The following is a 24,202-nucleotide window of genomic DNA, read 5'->3' as shown; positions in this document are numbered from 1 at the left end:
CCCTCTCTCTGTCTCTCCCTTTCTCTATAAACTCTGCCTTTCAAATAAATAAACAAACTTTTTTAAAAAAAACTAAAAAAGGAATGTTTTATTCAAGGTCACAAGCAAGTGGCATCACTGAAATTAAATTCTGGGTTTATTCACTTTCATATCAAGGTATATTTCCAATATTTTACGGCCTATGGAGCCAACCATATTGCTAAGCTCAGAGTAAGTGCTTTAAATTTTTTGTGTTTGACTAATTCTACTAACACTTGCTAAGACAGTGTGTTTTGACTTTTTTAAATGTTAAGACCTAAGAGTCATGTCTTTAAAAACCCTTTTATTTTAAAAATCAAAACTATCTAGTAAGAGAAAACCGAATTACTCAGAATGTTGAAATAAAACTTAATGAGCCAATTCAAATGTGATTACCCTATAAAAGTATTAATACATTATTTTAGCATCTAACAAAAAGGCTTATAAAATATTAAAGAAATATATCTACTTCTTAATCATTAAATTATTTGGAGAATTCATAGAGAATAAAAGTTATTCTCATTCCAAAAGAGAAAAAATTTAATATATTCAAAAAGATTTACAAGTTGTTCGGATTAAATTATTTATTATGGACTTCAGTTAAACAGGACAGAGTGAGCCCAGGGTATAAGGCAGATTTACCTCCACTTCCTCCTTAACTCCACTAAAAAAATACAGCCAAGGGAGTAGGTATAAATCCACGAAAACAAAAGACAAGGTCCAGAGATATTAATAGATGAAAGATGTTGATATAATTTTTTAAGATGAAGTGTAGACAGATGAGAAGTAATTAATTTAGCAGAAAAACGAAAGCTGAAACGCTATCTGCTTTGCAGGGAAAGGCAGCTGTCAAAGGGAACTAAACCTCACATGTTGCAGAAAACCGGAGCTGTTCATGAACTGGAGCTGCTAGGTAACTGCATTTCTTAAGATGAGTGTGGGTTGGAGCTGACAAGCAGAGGACTAGTTAAAAATTAGTGCAAGGGTGGGTGTTGTGGTGCAGTGGGTTAAGCCACTGCTTCTGAGGCCTTCATCTCATATGGGAGTGCTAACTTGAGTTCTGGCTACTCTCTCCAATCCAAATGCTTGCAAATGTACCCTGAGAAGCAGCAGATGATGGCTCTAGTGTTTGACTTTTGGGCTGCTGGCTTTGACCTAGCCCAACCCTGGCAATTGCAGGCATTTGGGGAGTGAACTAGCAGATTGGAGAGTTTCTCTCTCTCTCTCTTTCTCTGTGTGTATGTGTGTGTTGTGTGTGTGTGTTTGTGTCTATATGTTGTTATGCTTTTCAAGTAGATGAAAACAAATACAAAGTAAACTTTTTTTTTTCAAATCCATCCACTATTTCCCTTCCGAAATGGCCACAACAGCCAGGTCAAAGCCAAGATTCTGGAACTCCATGTGGGTCTCCCATGTGGGTGGCAAAGAGATATAAGCACTTGGGCCATCTTTAATTCTTTCCCAGGCACATTAGCAGGGAGCTGGATAAGAAGTGGAGCAGTGGGGCCGGCGCTGTGGCATAGCATGTAAAGCCACGGCCTGCAGTGCCAGCATTCCATATAGGCACCAGTTCGAGTCCCAGCTGCTCCACTTCCAATCCAGCTCTCTGCTATGGCCTGGGAAAGCAGTAGAAGACAGCCCAAGTCTTTGGGTTTCTGCACCAGCATGGGAGACCTGGAAGAAGTTCCTGGCTCCTGGCTTCGGATTGGTTCAGCTCTGGCCATTGCGGCCATCTGGGGAGTGAACCAGCAGGTGGAAGACCTCTCTCTCTTTCTCTCTCCCTCTCCTTGCCTCTTCCTCTCCGTAACTCTGCCTTCAAATAAATGATAAATCTTAAAAAAAAAAAAAAGAAGCGGAAGAAGTGGAGTAGCTGGAACTGGAACTGGTGCTTATATAGGATGCTGGTGCCCCATGCAGCAACTTAACCCACTGTGCCACAATGCCGGACCCAGAATACAGCTTATATTATAAGTTTTACAGCATCATTTGACATTCTAAACTCTGTGCAATTACTATTTTGATAACCATACAGTGCATTGTGAACATGATTGCATATAATAGTACTGCAGATAGTAAATAGTGCTGGCATCATTCCACTGATATTGGGATTATAATCAACATGCATACTATAATTAATTCCTTTAGAAACAAATGTACATTTATTTCTGTAAAGTAAATGATGTCCAGTATATGGTGAATAACATAAAGCATTATTAACAAGTAATGTATTTGGCCTGTCACAAGAAAAAAATAGAATATCTGATTCTGCATTTTAAGAAATGGAAGCATTTTTGTGGGTACATTTTCTAAATCCATGCAAAAAGGGATGTGGCAAAATTGATTAAGCTTTGTGGCAACAGAAATGTTGAAAGAACAAGTGAGTGGTTTTTAAGTAAGCACTCTAAAGATACATCTGCTAAGAAGAAGATGAGTTCAGAAAGTCTGAGACAGACTCTGGTGATTAACTGGAATAGGAAATGAGGTGTTAAAATGGGCACCCGTTTTACTTGAATGACAGCAGGATGGGTGGTGGTGTCATTCCCTGAGAGAAGGGGCATGGGAGAAAGAAGAACAAATGTAGTGAGTAGGGAGAGGTGATGAGTTATGCTGTGATAATGTTTGGGAAGTCTAGTGGTTAGTGGACTTACAGGTTGGAGCCCAGATAAGATCTGGACTGACACTAGCTTTAGAGACCAACAACATAAACGTGGTTATTGACATGGGGAGTTCTACTTGATGGAGTTAGAGACCCACAAAGGGGAGTGCACAGAGGCACTCCTTCAGTCCCCCTTCTCCACTGCTGACATGACTGAGTGTCCTCCATGTTTCCATATCCGTGGCACTAACAAGTATTATTTATTGTTACTTATGAGTCAGAAATCATGCTAAGTGCCTGCTAGTTATTATCTAATGTTATCTTCAGCACAATTTTATTATTCCTTTTATTTCCTGATGAACAAATTGATGCTTACAGGGCTTAAGCAACTTGCACAAAGTCACATTTCAGGAGTGGTGGATCTAGGAATTTGAAAATAAGCTTGTGGGGCCAGTGCTGTGGCGCAGTGGATTAAAGCCCTGGCCTGAAGTGCCAGCATCCCATATAGGCGCCAGATCTAGTCCCGCTGCTCCTCTTCCGATCCAGCTCTCTGCTATTGCCTTGGAAAGTAGTAGAAGATGGTCCAAGTCCTTGGGCCCCTACACCCATGTGGGAGACCCAGAAGAAGCTCCTGGCTCCTGGCTTCAGATCGGCACATTTTCGGCCACCTTGGGAGTGAAATCAGCGGATGGAAGACCTCTCTCTCTGTTTCTACCTCTCTCTGTAACTCAGTCTTTCAAATAAATAAAATAAATCTTTAAAAAAAAAAGAAAATAGGCTTGTATGTTCTTTGGCGCTGTATTTAGGATGCCATGAATGAAAATAGAGTTCATGGATACATATTATGTCCTAATGAAGGCAGGCCCCTGGAACAAAAGGATTTTGTTTCATCCCCTGTCCCAAAATATTTTTTAATCTAGCTGAGCAGATCAGACAAACAGGTGTGAAAATACAATGAACCATATAAAGTAGTATATGATTAAGGGTTAAATGACTGATACAGATTAGAGGTGTTGTTAGGAGAATGGAAGAGGAGAGATTAAATCAAGCTGGGAGGATCAGAAAAGGCTTCAGAGGAAAACCCTGCACTAGAGCTTGAAAGATGTCTCCAATTTTAACAAGACGACCAGGAGGAGGATATGAAACCAATCAGCGGAGATGAAATTGGGACTGACATGCTAGCAGGAGCAAAGGCAAGAAATGAGCAGGTCGCCACCATCTGACCAGGGCAGAGGCCGTTTTTCTCAGGGTGGAAACACCCACAACCAAACTAGGGAAGTCAACCTTCTCAAGCTCCATTCAAGACCTCAAGCCCGGGATGGTTTTATTTTCTTCAGCGGTAATGAAAAGCTTTCTCTGGGTGACATACCGCTGCTTCTCACCATTAGCCAAACCCCAATTCAAGTTGTGTCAGGATGTTGATTTCTCATACCTTCTGATATGACTCATGCAGTGGGAGCGGCAAGGAACAGGCACAAACCCTCTAATGGATATCACGAAGAAATGGTGAATTAAACCTTTTTGATCTGTCTTGCTGCCAAAATTTTATGGAAGAAGGAAATACATCCATTCATGTTTGTATACATTATGGGCTAGATGAGCTCATTAAATCTCCACAGCATTAAAGCAAATTATAAAAGAAATAAAATCCCTAAATTTTGTCTACTTTATTCACCAAAACTTCCAGTTTGATAAATGAACAGAGGATTCCAGAAAATTGTCCTACAAATGAAACTCTGTGTCATTAGAAAGAGGCTTTATTATTTTCCCAGCTGTTATAAGAGGAAGAAATATTGTGTTTATTTAAGAAATGGCTAAATAATGAGATGGTGTCTTTGTTTGTTTCAGCTTTTGTTGTTCCAGTTGAGCAAAAACGCGATATAGGAAAATATTTGACTATGTCAGAGAGTGAAGGATTTAGGAACAACTCAGGGAGTAATCATTCTTAGCACTGGTGGTTAGAGCAAATGACTACAAGTCGTGGCATCCAGTGTTGCCTTTAGTTCTGCGTATACCTGTGGGGGGACAGTTATGGTTTGGAAAGGGGGTATGATTTTTAACCATCTGCAAACATTCTTCCATGACTAGATTCAGCATTCCTCATCTGCACAAAATGTCACAATCATCTCTTCTCCAACTGCACTCAAATGTCCACTGCTAATTGCCAGGCATCAGATGTTTATGTGTTTAAATACAGTGAGCAAGTGTTTGTGCCCGGAAAACAATGAGCTGGAATTTAATGAATTTGAAAACATGAATGACAAGACAAAAAAGCCTTGTTCAGAAGCTATTTCAAATACAAAGCAGTAAAAAGATCACAGTTTTGCATTTTACCTAAATTTGTTTCAGAGCCCCCCCCATAGTAACACTCCATGAATCTTTAGTAAATGATTTTTGGATTGATTTTCCAAACAGAAACACTCATCTGACCACCAACTCCAGGCCATGGAGGCATTGTTGTGTAGCCAGGTTTCCAACCTCGGCCTAGATGAAATTTGTTCATCTGTAACTGGCTAGAAAGGGATCCTTGTAGGTATTCATCCCCATGGATTAATTTGCATAGTGGTTTTGGTGTTTTGACTGAAGGAAAAAGAAATCTTTGCTTCTTTGTTTGCATGTTTGTGATATGACTGGTTGCAGAAGGTCAGAGAGATGCAGAGAATGTCCCCCCTCTCCTCCTCATGAGAGAATGGGTGTGGTGGTCGGGGAAAGAGCTGACTTCATGAAAGGCCTTGGGTGGCGCTGATCCTGACCACTGATGCTGTAGGGAATAAGCCAGAAAGTTTTCCTAGAGTCTGGTGCCTGAAAGGCTGCTCTCAGCGATCTCGGGGCCCAGACCCGCGGGAGGCTCACGATGTCTTCAGGGAGGGCGGCCCCAGCAGAAGCAGCACTGGGTACCACTGAGAAGCCATCCTGGAACCTTCCAGAATCACCGAGGGGTATGTCAAGAGAAAGCTGAACTCCTCTGTAAGCAGGCTGGGGTGGCGAAAGAGGTAAAGGAACCAGTGCACGAATATGCTCACTCTTTTCTGGCCGCAGTGGCTGACTCTTGGATATTACATAAATATCAGATGGGCTTATGAATTGAAAATGAAGTGTCAACATCCCTTGTGAAGGGAGCCAGGCCAAAAAATGTCCACCCAGATTCAGTTTGTTTGAAGACTAGTCTAAGCAGGAACTTCTCATCATGAATATCAATGGAATAAGTGATAAATATCCCATAGGGGTACTCAGTGTTCCTCTGTAGGACTTTGTACGTTTTTATGCACACGAAAGAACTGGTCAGTGCATTATCAGCTTGGGAAAATATTTCCATAAGGAAGTGAAACTGTCTTCCTAAATTACTACTGCCGGGTCCATCCTAAATAAGGAAGTAGGTGATTATTCTACTACTGCCGGGTCCAGGATAGATGCAGCTAAAATGAATACAACTCTTGCCACTTAATGATGGAGATACAGTCTGAGAAATTCATTCTCAGATTTCATCAAGTGCAAGCATCATAGAGCGTATGGGGTGGGGGGACTGCAAAATGTTTGCGGGAAAAGATGGAATTAAAAATTAATGCACTTTCCATGAATTGTTTGATATATGTGGTCCATCTTGCCTGGAATGTCATTATGTAGCACACAACAACCTATGAGTTTAAAGAAGCAGTTGAGCCTGAATGTGTGATTCCATGTTGCTACTCAAGAATTCTAATTCATCTCCTATAATTCACTAACATCACATTTGATGAAAGACCGAATGCTGTTCAAGCAGATTGGGGAGAAGACATGGATGTCTGTCGTCAGTGCTCCTGTTCCACAATGGACTGCAAGTTCCCGCCATTGCTCAGTGCAGTAAAAGGAAGTAAAAGGCATACAAGTTGGAACCAAAGAGTCACAATCAATATAATCACAGACGTAGAAAATTCTAAGGGATCTACTAAAAAATCTACTGTGAATAATTAGTTTGGCAAGGTTTCAGAATATGACTAATATGCAAAAATCTTTAACTATGCTTCTATTTAATATCAAGAAACAATTTTAAACAAAATTTTAATGTGTCATTTAAAATCTTAAAAAAACACATCAAATACTTAAGGACAAATATATCTAAATGTATTTAAGTTTTGCACACTGAAAACTACAAAATATCACTAACAGAAATTGAAGATCTAAATAAATAGGTATAGCAGGGTCTTCAACAATTCATGGATATTATGAAAAAATTATGCATGGATTTCAAAAATCCAAAACAAACTTTTTGCACCAAAACAAACTTATCTTTTGATTATATTTTCATGAACTTTTTAGAGTACTCTAGTATTAATGAATTGAGGATTTGACATTGTTATTATATCAATTCTGTCTAAATTTATTTATAGATATACTATACCAACTAAAAGTAGCAAGACTTTTAAAAGCTTTATGTAGTTCCTTTTAAAAAAATTGCTTTTTTTATTTGAAAAGCAGTGAAACAGAGATAAAGAAAAATAACAGAGAGCTCTTCCAACTGCTGGTTCATTCCCCCAGATGTCCACTACAGCCAAGGCTGGCCAGGCCAAATCCAGGAGCCCAGAACTCAGTCTGGGTCTCCTAAGTGGAAGGTAGGGACCCAGCTATCTGAGTTAACACCTGCTACCTCCCAAGGTATGTATTAGCAGAAAACTGGAATAGGGAGAGAAGATGGGACATGAATCCAGGCACAGCAATATAGGATACTAGTGTCCCTGGCAGCATCTTGACCACGGCATGAAATGCCTGCCTGTAGGCAGTGAGATTTCTGAGTAGAAATGTCTAAAGTAATTCCAAAATTTATTATTTGTGGTGAGTGCTATGATGTACCATCTCTGTTCCCTTTCATAAATAAAGGAATCCCAAGTGTCAGTGCCCATAAACAGTCATGGGATGTCAGACCAACTGGAGAACAACCTACAGAAGAAAGCATCTTCACCCCACGTTACACCCCCTTTCCCAAGGCAGCCTGCATTCAGTAACTCACACGTGCAGAGGGTTAACAGCCTGTCTTTCTCATCCCAACTGAAGACCTGAAGGTTGTTCCACCTGCTAAATTCCCTGCAGCGTCCACTGTGGCACAATATTGAAGTCAGTACAGGTTGACTTCCGTTTGATAAATCCTGGGATTTTATTTGCCTCTTCCTTACACAAGTATTGCTTTCAAAAGGATTCCCTAATAAACCTCGACCATAGTTATTTCTATTTTAGAAACTGCTTCCTGGGAAACTCCACCTGTGATAGAGTGAAGATCCAGAAGTCACAAGAACTCAGGGTCAATGGATTGGAAACAATGACTGCCTAACAAAATGCCCGGAAAGTGTACAGCTCTGCCCTGAAAAGCAGTCAGTCTTTAGTACAAAAAGATCTCAAAATGATGGCCAGAGAGGCTCCGGAGAATTTCTCATTTAGCGAAAGACTTAACATATAACTAAAACATCTCTTTCAATTAAAAAAGCCTTCAGCGTGTTATATTCCAATTAGGTTTTTCACTTGGGACAAATCATTTACTTACTGGGGCCAATTCCTTTATGGGAAAATAAGGGCATTAGATGATCATGACGTCCCTTGTCGTCCTGTGATTTTACAGTCTACGATGCATCTTTATAACAAGTTTTAAGAAACGTGGGGCTAGTGTAATCCCAGTTCCACAGATAATGAAGAGCAGGCAGGAGAGGGATGGTCCCACGGCCCTCAGCTGTGTATATATACATATAGCTCGACTGCTGATTTTCCATTAGATGCACTAGGATCCTCTGAAAATTGCGTTCGCCAATCATCAGCCTATTACAAGTGATTCTAGTGGAGCTACTGTCTTTGTATTTACCAAACTTATGCACAAGTGATTCTCTTTAAAGCACCACACTGGTACCCTATATTCATGCCAAATGGTACATGAAGCCATAATGCTGATTCTCTGAAAATTTTCTGGTACTCAGTTGGAAGGTTGAAAGGAGTCTTTTAGTTCTTGAAAATGGAGAAAGAGCCTTATACACACCAAAAGGAAACAGAGAGCGAGTGAGCAAGGGAGACTGAGACTTTATCATTATTTGTATTATCCAAAGTCCTTAAAATCAGTGATGCTGTTAACAAAATTTAATGCTAATTATAGTATTAGCATAGATAATATTAACATCTTGAATAAGGCTTTAGAGTTTACCAATAACTTTTTTTTTAACAACCACTGATGAAGGAGCTGATTTCTTTCTTTCTTTCTTTCTTTCTTTCTTTCTTTCTTTCTTTCTTTCTTTCTTTCTTTCTTATTTGACAGGTAGCATCATAGACAGTGAGAGAGAGAGAGAGACAGAGAGAAAGGTCTTCCTTCTGTTTGTTCACCCCCCAAATGGCTGCTATGGCCGGCGCTGTGCCAATCTGAAGCCAGGAGCCAGGTGCTTCCTCCTAGTCTCCCATGCAGGTGCAGGGCCCAAGGACTTGGGCCATCCTCCACTGCCTTCCCGGGCCACAGCAGAGAGCTGGCCTGGAAGAGGAGCAACAGGGACAGAATCCAGCGCCCATATGGGATGCCGGCACCGCAGACGGAGGATTAACCAAGTGAGCCACGGTGCTGGCCCCACCAATAACTCTCATGTACATTATCATATTTTCAGGTATAGGGATAGACATTAGCATAGCAGTTAAGACACTACTTGGGATGCCCAAATCCCAGATTGCAAGGTCTGAATTTGAGTTTCAGCTCCACTCCTGGTTACAGCTTCCTTGGAAGGCAGCAGGGACGGATCAAGCACTCAGGTTTCTGACACTCATGTGGGAGACCCAAACTGAGTTCTGGGCTCTTGGCTTTCCCTGTTTCAGCCTCTACTGCTGTAGGAATAAACTAGCAGATTGAAAATTGCTTTATGTTTTTCTGTCTCTATTTCTCTGACTTTCATATAAAATGAAAATAAAAATTTATAAAGAATATATGCAGACAAGTAATGCCTAAAAAGTAATTGTAATTATTATATCCACTATGAACAGAAGAAATGAGTTTATCCTGTATCATAAAATACTGAGATGAGGCATTGGAAATAATGGCAGGCACATGGATATTAGATTTTGAAATAAATATTATCTACTATCTTTCTCTGAAGGATTTTTGAAGCTGGAATAGAAAAGAGTCACATGTAACAATGAGGACCTGAGCTGGGTGTGTGTGGAGGCAAACGCCCACTTACCAATCTATAACAGTGCCTGGAATAAAATCACACACCCACCAATACTTCATAGACTATTAAAATTTTGAAATGTCAGAGAATCAGCCCAGAAAAATTTTCTGAATTCTTCTCACTAAATCATTAAATACAATAAAAATTCCCTCTTAAGATCCAGGGACTGCTTCTTGTAAAGTCCATCCCAGCAAGGTGGCCAGCAGCTCTTTGTAACCAGCTTCTCAGTCAACACGTGGAGAGGTTCATGTTCCAGCCCAACCAGCGACGTTCTTTTGGGAATACTGATAAATGCCTCCCATCAACTTCAGTATTACATAGGAGTATATTCAGATGGCAATAAAATACAAGCAAATTAGACTCAATACTTTAAAAACTCTGTGTGGATATTTCAATCTTTTTTGAAAAACTACTTTTGCTGTTTTGCATCTTCATTTGGTTAAATGATAGAAAACATTACAATTAGCAAAGTAAGAAAATGACCAAACACCTAATCTTCATTTCAATATTCAATGAGACTGTAAAGAGATGATACAGTCCTAGGTCTAGTTTCAATCATCTGGAATGTAAGAACATAGGCTGGCAATACACAATATCTTAACTAAAAATTATAGTCTTTATTGCTGCTAGCTTTCTTAATGTTAATTCTGGCTACCATTCTATGCTTTGTGAGTTGTGGTTAAAAAGCAAAGCCAAAAACAAAATAATTCATATAGGTTGAATTTTGTTGTTTTTGCATGAGGAAGACTATCTTTAAAACTAAAACTGTCTTAGGGAAATTGTCTGAAGTTCAAAGTGCTGGGCTGAGTATACAGTGTGGCCATTCCATCTGGACAAATCCCTTTATAAGCTGAACTACCAAGAAAATAACTCCATTTTAGCAGTAGAAAACAAATAAAGGTGATACTATACAGATTTTACAAAGCATTGAAGGAAGCCCAAAATGTTCCTAAGAGAGGAAAGCTATGAAAGACAGCATAAGCACTGGCACCCCCATGTCTGAAGGTGGCAAACACTAGGAGCAGGGAGCAGATTCAGGGAAGGGTGGGTCCTCAGTACACCTTCATAGAAGCCACACAATGGCTCTACCCCTATGGGGAAAGAAAACAACATAACACAAAACACCATGTGACTATTCTCATACAACTGAAAGATCCAAATCCTCTCCTGAAAGCAGAACGGCGTCCCTCTGTCCATCTTTACATAGGACTGTTCCACTTCTGGGTCACACGCTTTGATGTCCTATGACTTAAAACTGAGATGCAAATCAACCATCACTAATACATCTGTGTTAGATGGTGGGGGAATGGAAGTGAGGAGAAAAACTAGTCTTGATAGTCACATCAAACGTGGACATATACTCACAGAATTTTTATATTTCTCATTTCTGCGAGTGGTTGCAGGTAGTATGTATAACTACTTTCTTCTGTAGATCTCATAATCTGCCCTTGGTAAGCACCTCAGCTAGCTGTGGTTCCCTGACCTACAGCCTAAATGTTACTTCCTGGAAAGTCCCGGGCCTTGGTAATACTGCCTGTTTTGGGTTGTTGTGGCTGTCTGTTCACTTTAATCACAGGAAAGAGCATCCCACGGGCTCTACATTTCAACTACAGATAGACAAAAGCAGTCACCAGATCAATAGCTGTAGACTAGGTGCCTGGAGATTTGTTGCTTGTTCCAGTAACAGAAACCACATCTCCAAGAACACCTGTAATTGAAGTTACTGCCTGATTAGGTTGACAAAAACCCAGTGTTATTCTTCAAGATCCATTTGTCTTCTGCAGTGCCAATTAGTCGAGTTAAAAGGGGAATTGTCACTCGTGCATCTTTCAGGCATATAACTGTATGATAGGTTTCGCAATCCATCCAGAATGTGTGGGGTTTGCTTTTTGTTTTTTTGTCTGTTGGTTTGTTTGCTTGTCTGGGGGGTGGGGGTGGAGTGTTTGGTTTTACAATTTTGGTTGGTATAGCAAATTTTGTTAGCTTCCATTTGGCTCTCCCTAACCTAGTAGCTCTCACTCTATAACAGCAAATATTTGGTCATTCAAATACCAAATCTATAAACACATGATTACAGTTGTCACCCTTTTGCTATTCTATGACATGGACAACCAGAGTCTCTTTTGCCATGGGAAACAGGATCATTAACGCCTCTAAGTCCAAATACATTAATGAACCACCTCCAGACAGCCTAAATGACATTCAGAATAGGACTTTGGAATGTTGTAGGATGGTATCAAATAATCTAAGATATACACAATTATAGTCCCAGTAAGAGAGAGAAAAGAGAATGAGGTGAAGAAAATATTCTAAGAGACAATGGCAAAAAACTTCCGAACTTGAACAAAAAAAATCAATCCAGTTTCAGGAAGCTTAGTGAACTTCAAACTGGATAAATATAAAAAAAGTCACACAAAACACATAATGTCAAACTACTGAAAACGAAAGACGAAGAGCCATTCCTAAAAGGAACCGGAGGAAACAATACACATCACATAGAGACAATTATACTGCTGGCTGGCTGACTTCTCACCAAAAAGAGTAAAGACCAGAGACAATGGAATGATATCAGTAAAGTACTTTAAAATATTATTCTAACTAGAACTTGAAATCCAGCAGAAATATCCAGAAATGTAGGCAAAACAAAGGCATTTTCAGAAGAATAAATGTTCTTGCATTATAAGAATTGATAAAATAAGTACCTCAAGCTAAAGGGAAATAAAAACCCAGGACTTTATAAATAAATACAAAGTTCCAGGGGATGGACATTGGCATGGGTTAAGATACTGCTTAGGATGCCTGCATTCCATATCTGAGTGCCTGAGTTCAAGACCCAGCTTCACACAGGAAGATTCCAGCTTCCTGTAATATACAGCTGGAAGGCAGTAGATGACAGTTCAAGTATTTGGGTCCCTGCCACCCATGTTGCAAGACCCTGATTGAGTTCCAGGCTCCTGGCTTTGGCTTGGTATAGCCTCAGCTGTTTCAGGCATTTAGGGAGTGAACCAGCAGATGGGAGTTCGATCTCTCTCTCTGTGTCTTTCAAATAAATACAATAGATAATTTTTAGAAGCTTGAGAAAGGATAAATATCTTTGTAAATAAAAATTCCTTTTTAGAAAAATTAAATATATTCACTAATATATTTATCCCAAAATTCCTAGAGGATTTTAAGCTTTAATAAACTTCAAAGATATAAATATTACAGACATAAAATTATTTAAAAGTTTATTGATTTTTTTTTAAAGATTTATTTATTTACTTGAAAGAGTTACACACAGAGAGAAGGAGAGGCAGGGAGGGAGAGAGGTGTGTCTACCATCCACTGGTTCACTCCCCAGATGGCTGCATTGGATGAAGCTGCGCCAATCCGAAGCCAGGAGCCAGGAGCCTCTTCTGGGTCTCCCACGAGAATGCAGGGGCCCAAGGGCTTGGGCTATCCTCCACTGCCTTCCCAGGCCACAGCAGAGAGCTGAATCGGAAGTGGAGCAGCCGGGTCTCGAACCAGCGCCCATATGGGATGCTGGCACTGCAGTGAATTTTGTGAATTATGACTTTTAGTTGCCATAGGTGGCAAGATCTACATGGAAGTGTAAAAGATGTCTCATTTGACTAACTCAGTGCCTGATTATTCTGCATTGCACTTTCATTTAGGGCTAAAGAAAAATAAAGATATCTTCCTTAAGTCTCTCCGTAACTGTCATGTAGACATCACAGAACTATCAGAACACTGTTCTTAGGATTATCTGAGGTCTAGGAACACAAAGTCACTGGCCATTTTGTCCACAGAGTAGCAGCTGATTACAATTTTTCAAAATCCAAATTTAACCAGAACAATGAATAGCGAAAGGTATTGGTTATGTCAGATTTTAAGAAGACACATTATTAATATTTTGAATTTTAAATAATGAATCTTTGAAAACATTATCTTTGTTTAAAATTAAAGCATTCGTATTATATTATTACAGCTTAAGACTTCACTAAAACTTGTAAGTTCATTTTTTAAAAGACTTGTTTATTTTATTTGAAAGGCAGAGTTACAGAGAGAGAGAGAGAGATCTTCCATCCACAAGTTCACTCCCCAAGTGGCCGCAACAGCTTGAGCTAGGCCAATCGGAAACCAGGAGCAGGAGTTTTCTCCAGGTCTCCCATGTGGGTACAAGGGCCAAAGGACTTGGGCCATCTTCTGCTGCTTTCCCAGGTGCATTAGCAGGGAGCTGGATCAGAAGTGGAGAAGCTGGGACTAGAACCAGTGCCCATAGGGATGCTGGCACTGCAGGCAGAAGCTTAACCCACTATGCCACAGCACTAGCCCCATAAGTTCATTTCTTTAAAAGACAAATATCCCTCAGGGCCAGCATTGTGGCGCAGTGGTTTAAGCTGCAGCCGGCAGTGCCAGCATCCAATATAGGTGCTGGTTCAAGTCCCAGCTGCTCCACTTCTGATCCAGCTCCCTACTAATGCCCCTGTGAAAGCAGTGGACAATAGCCCAAGTGCTTGGGCCCCTGCATATCATGTGGGAGAAGTGGGAGACCTGGAAGAAACTCTTGGCTCCTGACTTAGGTCTGGCCCAGCCGTGGCTGTTAAGGCCATTTGCAGAGTAAACCAGTGGATGGAAGAGATCTCTATCTCTTCCTGTCTTCCTGTACTTCTGCCTTTCAAGTAAGTAAAATAAATCTTAAATAAAATAATAATAGCAATGTATTGTGGAGTTTATAGTATACAGAGGTAATAATTTTAAAAGTACATAAAAAGCCAGAAGGAACAAACTATAAGTACACTGTTGTGCTTACAGCCTGTGATGTAATATGTTAATTACAGACAGATGCAGATCAGATAAACATGTACCACATACTGCAATCAATTTAGGGTCACTACTTTTAAAAATGATGCAAGGAGATTTAAGTTTAAATAACATGGAACATAAAAAATATGATTTAACCTGACCACAAATGCAGAACCAGGAAAGGAAAGAACAAAAGGGGTTTGGTTTAAAAAATCAAACATGAACATGGTTGTTTGAAACACAACCACCTCACCAATCTAAATAGACAATTAACATCACAGCTAAATACAAAGATTATCAAAATGGGCAAAAGAGTGGAAATTCTTAAGAGGCAGACCCAAAATATTATCTTCTCTAGTTAGTATCTGCCTTAAAATGAAGTATCTGGCTATGTCTTTCAGTTTCTGCATTTTCCTGGAGATTCACAAAAAGTCATAGGATTTTGTTGCAGTTTTCAACATCATACATTATTGAATAGAGAGTCTCAAATCTCAAAAGTATCGATGTAGGTCATACACACAATAAAATTTTAAAAGCCAAAAAACCAGGGAATGTATATATTTGAGAACCGTCTTATCATATACATGAGATAGCATCAATAAAATGCTTTGAAAGTTAAGTCTGAGAATCACATTAAAATGCAAATGAACTTATAGCTACTGCCTACAATCACTACCATTGACAATTTCCAGATAAATAAGCAATAATATACAATCTCATGTACTGTGGTGGTGACAATTTTCTGAAATTTTCTTCTCAAAATTTTAATTTATTTATTTTCAGTTTATTTGAGTGGCAGAGAGAAAGAGTAAGAGAGAGATAAAATACAGATAGAGAGATATCTTATCCTCTGGTTCGCTCCCCAAATGGCTACAACAGCCGGGGCTGGGCCGGGCTGAAGGCAGATACCTAGGGCTTACTATGGGTCTCCAAACAAGGATGGCAGGGATGCAAGTACCTGAACCATAATCTGCTGCCTCCCAGGGTGCACATTGGCAGGAAGCTGTGTGGGAAGCACAGTATCCAGGACATGAACCAGGCACTCCGTTATGGGATGTGGACATCCCAAGTGGCAACTTGACCACTGTGCCAAATGCTTGCCCCTGAATTTTTCTTTTTTAAACTACAGATGTACTTCCAGAAATTTGGTTGTTAAAATTGTGCCACAATCAGAAAGTTCGAGTACCCCCTTTTTCAGACCTTCCTACAGATCGTTTTATAGTTTACTATAGATTGAGCAACTACCTAGAAATACTGTTGGCTCCACCCTAGCCTGCCTCTTTCCTGAACCTCATTACCACAGAAATACTCATCAGGTTCCTGCAACCCAACAGTCTAAATCCCAGCTCCCCATCCTCTGCCTCCTTCTCAATTCTCTATCTCAGTGAAGCAATTACAACCACAGGTGTCAGATCAGGAACTTGGTGCCATATCTGGAAAAAATGGTCATGTCAATTTTCTCTTTCACAGCTGTCAAATGTCTCTAGTTGTTTACAAAATAAAACAAATCCTTTTGCATTTTCCTTTGAAGATTGTGTGATTTTATTTCTTGCATTCATGCCTTTTATTGGTTAATTTTCTGAGTTGGTATATTAATTCATTCTTTTTTTTTTTAAAAAAAGGACTTAATAATTAATTTGTTTATTTTGCTGAAAAGCAGAATGACAGTGTGAGAGGGAGAGAGATGGAAACAGAGAGAAAGGAAGAAAAAGATGTTATAACTACTGGTTCACTCCCTAAATGGCCTCAACAGCCAAAATGAAACAGGCTGAAACCAGGAGCTAGAAGTTCCATCCAGATCACCTACATGGGTGGCAAGGCCTCAAGTGCTTGGACTATCTTCCTCTGCCTTCCCAGGTGCATTAGCTGGAAGCTGGATTGGGGACAGGACAGCCAGGCTTTGAACTAGCACAGTGAGATGGGATGCTCATGTTGCAAGCAGCAGCTTAACCTGCTGCCACAGCAATGATGTTCCCAACTCATTCATCCTTTCAATAATACTTATTAAGTGTGTACTTTGTGTTAGCATTTTGTGCCAGAGGTGAAGCAATAGAATGTAAGAAGACAAAATCTTGGACCTTACAACATTTACAATCTGTTAATGCAAGATCTTCACTGGATTTCCATTTTCCAGGGGCGGGGAGTAAAATATAAACAATAAATTATAGAACATGAGGGTGAGTGTGTAGTCTACCAGCTAAGACTCCCCCATCCCATATCAGAGTGCCTAGTTTCAGCCCTCAGCTCTGGCTCTTGACACCAGCTTCCTGCTAATGCGGACCTGGGAGACAGTGGTGATGGCCCAGGTGGTTGGGTTCCTGACACCTGTGTGGAAGCTCCTAGCTTCCTACTTCAATCCAACTCAGGTCCGGTTATTTGTAGACATTTGGGAATGACACCACCAGATGAGAACTCTGTCTGTTTGTTTCACAGTGTTTATATCACTGTCCTTCAAATGGACAAATTAAAAAAAAATTATATAGTGTATTGAACAGTGCTAAGTTCTAAGTAAATGGAGCACAATAAAAGTAATGGAAGGAAGTTTGAATGGGGGTGCCACGGGCTGAGTGTGTCCCTCAAATGTTCATGAGCTGGGAGCACTGTCCCCAATGTGGCTGTGTTGGAAGTGGTGGAACCTTTAAGAGGTGTGGCCTAACAGAAGGTGATTAGGTCATGGGGACTCTGCCCTTGGAAGGGATTAATGCTGATCTTGTGGAATGAGTTAGTTCTTCAGAGAGTGGGTTGTGATAAAGCGAGGCCACCCCATGCTCTTGGTCTCTTCTGCACACAGCCGTTTCCCTTTCTACTTCTCAGTGTTGCAACACAGCTGGGTATTAGGATGGCAGGAGGATCTTACCAGGGGGGAAACACATGGGGACATTTGATCTTGGACATCTCCAAAACCATGAATTAAATAAACCTCTTTTTAAAAAATAATGTACCCAATGTCAAGCATTCAGTTATAGCAAAAGAAAGTGGACTAATGCAAGCAGACAGGTGTGATTTTAAATGGAATAGTAAGGGTAGGCCTTACCAAGAACATGATATCTGATCCCCTAAAAACATCTAAGTGGTGAGGGAAGGAACTATGATAATATTTGGGGAAGCAACATTCACGGGGCATCCACCACTCAGCATACTCACATCCCACATGAAAGTGCCATGCTCCAGCTAATGTAGACATTTGGGGAGTGAATCATAAGATGGAAGGTTTTATCTGTCTCTCTGCCTTTCAAATAAAATGAAAATATTTAATACATTAATTTTTAAACCATCAATCCAGTCAGGCATCAACCATGCATATAGGACTTAGGGAAGGATGCACGGCATGTGTGGTTTAGAGGAGTTTTCATTTACTGGTAGGGGAAATCATGATGGTTTGGAGCAGGTTTGGTAGTTGGGGGAAGGTACAAGGGAGAATCAGATAACTCTGAGACAGCTGTTGGACTTCCAAAAGGCCCATTGTGCAGATGGAGAAAGAATTCTGGACTAGAAGAGACATTCTGGAGGTGTGACATACCAGTTTGTTTTGTGACTTAACTTTTATTTCATAATCATAATCTTAACACTAAAGTCCAGCCAGAGTTTGAGAAGAATAAAGAAATCGCATCAAATGAAGAAATGAAGATTACAATGAAGACAATTGGGAAGCTCTGCTTAGCTATAGAATTTCTAAAATGGTTTTGTAAATTAAGACTAAAAATCAAATTCCTTAGATTTTCCCACCCAGCAGTGGTGATCTGGCTGGTTTTGCCTTTTCTAGACACACCACACTGCATGCTATCTCACACCTTGCCAAGGACTATGGCCTTTCCTTTCAACCGATCACCTTAAAAACACAATCAAAACCCAGGAACCCTAAATTGTAGACTGCTCAAGATGCCAAGGATGGTTCTCTGAAATGAGGTTCTAATTAGCAAACTTCTCTGTGGAGACAGTCTTGATACCAGGGCCTCTATGGTATTTTACATCACCACTCCACTCTGACACATAATCCCAAGAATCATTTCAGTGAAGTCCCAACTCTCAAATCATTGCCCCAGAGAAGTCAAGTCTTGGGAAACTCGTCTGCGTGAGCTGGACAGAAACAGAGTTCTAGGGGCCGGTGCTGTGGTATAGCGGGTAAAGCTGCTGCCTGAACTGCTGGCATCCCGTGTGGGTACCAGTTGGAGTCCCGGCTGCCCCACTTCCAATCCAGCTCTCTGCTATGGCCTGGGAAAGCAGCAGAGGATGGTCCAAGTCCTTGGGCCCCTGCACCACATGGGAGACCTGGAAGAAGCTCCTGGCTCCTGGCTTTGGATCAGCACAGCTCCAACCATTGTAGCCATCTAGGAGTAAACCAGAGGATGGAAGACCTCTCTCTCTCTCTCTCTCTCTCTCTCTCTGCCTCTGTCTTTCTGTAACTCTGCCTTTCAAATAAATAAATAAATCTAAAAAAGAAAGAAAGAAACATAGTCCTGGAGATCACAGCCAACTCCTAAGGTGATGGTGCCATTGAAACACACACTGCTTGTCTTTGTTTTTCATACATACTTATTATGCTTGTAGGATGGTAAAACTAATACAGTAGAGAAGACAAATCAATAATATTAGAGCTCACAGTTACCAGAGCAATGTCCTTGAATGATAATGAATTCTAATGAACAGGAGGGAGATTGGATTTAGCCAGGAGTGCGGAGTGTTTGTCGACAGAAATAAGTGCTGTAGTCTAAATATTTAAACTTAATTCAAGGTGACAATATTGAGGTAGGTTTTGCAGATTATATTGCAAGTAGCATCGGTACCATTATGAAATGTGCCTCAGAGAGTTTTCTTGCCCTTTCTATCACAGGGGGACACAGAGAGAAGGCACTGTCTATGAACCAGAGCATGAACCTCTGTCAGACACCAAATCTGCTGGCCCCTTGATCTCTCCAGCTTCTAAAACTGTAAGAAACAAATTTTTACTGCTTATAAGCTACCTACTCTGCAATATTTTGCTGGCACTTATGGACTCTCAAGGCATTTTGTAATCTAGTCATTAGAATCTGCTGCGATAATTAAATTAAGCAAATATATAATTAATTATATTAAAAACAAATGCTTTGCTTCCTCATTATCTTACTAAGTTCCTGAGATTATTTACACCTATTGAGTTGATGTGGTGGGAATACCGTCTAATGGTGCGTCGCTGCATTTTTCCTCCTAAATCCCCTTTCAGGGTATCACACTGGTGGCTTGGATCTGCTGTGGCAAGAGTATTCAGACCACAGAAACTGGCAAATGTGACAAATTAAGGCTTTATTTTCCCTGGAGAGATGCTTATTAAACGTTAACTGGCATATCACTAAAAGGAGATATGTACATTTGGATGTTGTAAGAAATTATATTTAAGCCATGTCCCTGGGGTGAGCATAAATGCAGAAAACAAGGCCAGGGCTGCACATTTTGATGTTAGAAGAGGATGAAGAGCGAGGGGAAAAGACAGCATTAGCCACCAAGAGTTAGGAGAAATCAGGAACATGTGTTGTCCTGAAGGAAGCGGAAACCACCTATCAAAAAGGAGGATGCTGCTGATCTTCAAGGAACCAGCTGCTGAGACTTGACCCTTACCGGCATGGGGTATGAGAGGGATTGCTCTCGAGAAAAGTGATCTCAAGGAAATTCTGAGAATGAAGACCTTCTTGCAGTGAGCTTCAGGAAGTATGCAATGCAGAGAAGTGGAGACAGCACAAATAACTATCTCAAGGAGTTTGGTGTAAAGAAAAGCAGAAGAAAATGAGTTACTGGGGGTGGATGTGGTAAAGAGAGGCTATGGTTTGAACAAGGTTTGGCTCCCCAACTCTTATACATACAGTCATAAGCTTTTGGCACTACAGAGGGAAGAATCTCAATCCAATATGGCACCCAAGGGTGGGGCTTTTGGAAAGGGATTGGGTTGGTTAGGCTGCCAGGGTGGATTTGCATGATCCAATCACGATGGCTTTATAAGGAGAGATCACACAGGTGAGCTTGCTCCCTTGTCTCTCTCTGTCTCCTGACTCACATGTGAACTTCCCTCCACACAAGTCCTGCCATCCATTACCTCCTTCTGATGCCAGACTAATGCTGCTACCTGACTGTGGATGGTGAACCTCCAAAATAAAGCTTCCTTTGTCAACAGCCCCTCTCAGGTATTTGTTAGAGCAACAAAAAGCTGATGAATGCCAGGGAGTTTTAATTGGTTTTGTGTTCAAAAAAAAGAGATACTGTACCATGTTTGCATGCTTATGCAAAAGTCAAAGTATAAATTGCTACCGCAGGATGAAAGGTCAGCTTACAAGAACGAGGTGCTTGAAAAGGTCAGAGCATGTGATTGTGAGGGTAAGCGGAGAGTTCAGCTTCCACGGAGCAGAAACAGAACACCCGTGGCAGCCGGAGGGAAGGTGAAGTATGTGAGTACAGACGAAATACTCCTTTCCAACCACGTGTTCTCTGAACTAACACCCAAACTCCGAGTTTCCTCTCAAGTGCAATTTCTCCTAGGAAGCATTCCCTGACATTCTTCACTGTGGTCAACCGACCTTATCTGTGCTCCACTAGCCCCGGATGTAGTGTAGAGGGAGGGAGAGATGGAGGGAGGGAAGGAGGGAGAGAGAGAGGGAGGGAGGGAGGAAGAGAGAGAGAGAGAGAGCAAGGTTCCATTCTCTGGCTTACTCCCCAGATGCCCCAAATGGCTGGGGTTGGGCCCAGGCTGAAGTCGGGAGCTGGGAATTCAATCGGTGTCTCCAGGTGGGTGGCAATGACACACTCTCCAGCTATCACCACTATCTTCCAGGATCTGCAGTAGCAGGAAGCTGGAATCAAAAGCTGGAGCAGGGAATTGAACTCAGGAAGTCTACTGTGGGGCAGGGGCTTTTCATGATGCAATGAAGGGAACACATTTTACATTCTCTCAGTAACAGTGTGGTGCTTCCCAGCAGAGATATCGGTACTTTAGAGCTGGCACAGGGAGACACTCAGTCTTTGGTATTAAAGAGATGAAATCAAAGAAAGGCAGAAGAAATAAAGACATGATGTTTACGGAATAACAAAGGAAATTATATCACCATTTACTGAAGATCCCATCCAGACAGAAAACCACTAGGGAATTTCTATCCTGATGCAGAAATCACAAAAATTAAATTTGCAAAAACTAAACAGAAAACAGTAGAGCCTGATAAAAGAGAATATGTCACACTTTGGTATTAAGCCAACTTCAAATTCAACTTCAGAGCAGCAGCCTTCAAAAAGACACATTTTAAAATAACTCACAAAAATATTACTCAAAAGTAAGTGTGGTTTTCAAGCAAATGATTTTGGAACATTTTTCAACACCATGTTTATTTTGAGAGAATCCAAAACAATGTTATCTTGTCATCTGTTCTCCAGATTTTTTCCCTAGTCATTCCTCTGCCTTTCCTATCACCTTCACTTCAAAACAATCAAATGTGCAGTCACAGAGAGTGGATTATAACTTCAGGTGCAAATAACAATAATAATAATAATCAGCAACTCTTTTAACGAGACAGAAAAAACACAACCCAGTGACTGCATGTGACATAACAAGGGAAGCAACAGAATGGAGCTAGAATTTTCTCTCCTGTATCCTCCCTTAGTGGGAAATAGGCCTTCCAACCTCCAAGAAGACTGAGGCTTTGCATTTAATAAGCAGTCCTAATCTAGTCTGCTTCTCCTAAGAGGAACTGTGAACAGTGAGCTCAGAAAACATTCTTCCTTTGGACCCCTGCTGGGTCAGACACCATGCCTCAAACTTGGCACAAATAGAGAATTTAGCATATGGAGCTGGTGTTCTTGGAGGCCATCAAACAGTTGTTATCTTCCCCTTCTCTTCTGCGTCTGCATCTGGCTCTGACCTGAAATCTTTCCTCTCAGTATGTGCTACTTTTGACAACAGACAGGCAGGTAGTGAGGGACAAGGAGTCAATGGCTGCCAACACCCAAGCCATGTGCACCACCCAAACTGCGTCACCTTCCCTGTTGGCTCAACATGGCTGAAGACTCAGCAAACTCACTCTTCATCATGCAGCTAAGTCTCACGTTCCATGGTGCTCCAGATGCTGTGACGTCTTCCTGGAAACCACCAAGTGTACTGCGGGCCCACGCAAACCTTGCCTCCTTTGAACATTCAATAAGGCCCTTGCCCCAAGCACTACTCTTTAACCTATTAGAAGGACAACCCCAGCCTGAGTAGAGGCAATTCTCCCCTTTTGATGTTGCCCAAAATTGATTTTGAGTGTGCACTATCCTTTTGTTTTTCCATAAATCCTGTTTTTCGCTCACCCCTATCAATGTCATCTGGTTGTATTCCTGCACAGAAGACACCAACCTGGATTAAGTCTAACCAAGGGTCTTTCCAAGCCCAGCCTGTTATCCCATAGCATAATCCAGGAGTCCTAATCCCCACAATGCTTTCTAATGATTTCAGAAGTCAGGAGCCCTCTATCCCGTATTTCCTACACATGCCCAATAGTGTGAGCCACTTTGTGTGCTCTGCAAAATGCAGATTCTCCCAGAACTGTCCCTTGGAGATTGTGAATCAGTAGATCTGGGATGGGGGCCAGCTTTCTCCATTAAAATGCAAATGCCCCAAAGGAGAGATAACAGCTTTTAAGTTCTTATTTTATTCATTTGGTTTCTTTATACCTCTTCTCTTTCAGAGGAGAATTTGAAGTGGTTACCCACAAGGTGGCCCAGAAGAAACCATCAGACTCATAGAAGGATGAGGGCATCCCAAGTTGGAGGTCATTGCACTGCTGAGTAGCCCTGGACTGGGTGTTCTCCCCAGCACTCATGCACAATGTTAGTAAGAAGACCTCTGGGGTCCGCATCCCAAAGGGATCCTTCTCTGAGCAACTGCAGAAATGAAACAGTCTCTTCTGCCATTTACCAGCCTAGCTGTGTCAAGAAAATAAATGTTGAACTTGTAACCCCCAGTATCTCAGAATGTGACTGTATTTAGAAATAGGGTCTTACAGATGTAGCCAAGTTAAGACTAAGTCATACTCAATTAGGGGCTCCCAGCCAATGAATGGTAAAAAGTGTGTATGTGGGGTGGGGTGGGGGGAGCAGTTTGGTTACAGAGACACTGGGAAGATGGCCATCTGCTGGGATTGAGATGATGCTGATGAAGCACCCATAAGCCCAGGAACACTAAGAACAGCCTGCAACTACCAGAAGCTAGAAAGAGGCAAGGAAGGATTTGGTCCTAAAGCCTTCAGGTACAGCAAAGCTCTGCTGACACAGTGATATCAGATTTCTAGCTTCCAGCATTGTCAGAGCATAAATTTGTTTTAAGCCACCCAATGTGCCGTACCTTGTAATGGCAGCCCTAGGAAAATCAACTACCCAATTAAACATAGGTATGGAATTGTGATGTTTACAGTGTCTGTCTTAGAGCTTATACTCATCTTCCATCCACTTAATTAAAAACAATAAAAACAAAGAGTTTAAAAGTATTGTCAGAAAGCAGTATATCCTTGCCTTCTACCATCACAACTTCCCCTTCCTGTGATATTGAAATAAAATGCTAACATTCCTCCCCAGCAGGTTCCAATCAGTGGAAAAGAAGGGAACTGAGCACGCAGAAGCAAAACTATTAGGGGCCAGTGTTATGGCACAG

At 41.0% G+C, this 24,202-nt stretch overlaps 1 long non-coding RNA gene across 1 annotated transcript in view; it reads left to right on the top strand.

The window, feature by feature from the left end:
• The window catches only part of LOC127490277 (uncharacterized), a 122,381-nt gene extending 98,791 nt beyond the window's left edge, over positions 1-23,590 (top strand). Inside the window, exons 5-6 of the long non-coding RNA XR_011386349.1 lie at positions 19,394-19,490; positions 23,241-23,590. This is a non-coding gene — a long non-coding RNA (uncharacterized lncRNA). The remainder of the gene's footprint in view (positions 1-19,393; positions 19,491-23,240) is intronic.
• Positions 23,591-24,202: the final 612 nt, after the last annotated feature.

The sequence above is a fragment of the Oryctolagus cuniculus genome, chromosome 2 (assembly GCF_964237555.1).
Source record: "Oryctolagus cuniculus chromosome 2, mOryCun1.1, whole genome shotgun sequence".
Classification (NCBI taxonomy): Eukaryota; Metazoa; Chordata; class Mammalia; order Lagomorpha; family Leporidae; genus Oryctolagus; species Oryctolagus cuniculus.
Note: the sequence above shows the minus strand (reverse complement) of the source record. Positions and strands in the feature narration are given on the sequence as shown.